Here is a 233-nt window from a genome sequence, read left to right as displayed (position 1 = left end):
CAAGTAATTTGCAATTTCGTCAAATTATTATTTTTATATGGAGAATAGTGACGGCGATTGTCGCGTCTCAAACTCAATCATAGAGTACATAAACGATGTATGGAACACCACAAAATAAAAGTATTCTTATTACAACTGAAATATTTTCGAAAACTATATTTGAACAATTGAATGAAGGATAAATATTTTAGGAAAACTTGCATTTTTTGTCATATATATATATATATATATAT

Source organism: Primulina huaijiensis, chromosome 11 (genome assembly GCF_012295235.1).
Source record: "Primulina huaijiensis isolate GDHJ02 chromosome 11, ASM1229523v2, whole genome shotgun sequence".
Taxonomy (NCBI): domain Eukaryota; kingdom Viridiplantae; phylum Streptophyta; class Magnoliopsida; order Lamiales; family Gesneriaceae; genus Primulina; species Primulina huaijiensis.
The sequence above is the reverse complement of the archived record's forward strand: the minus strand, read 5'-3'. Positions refer to the sequence as shown.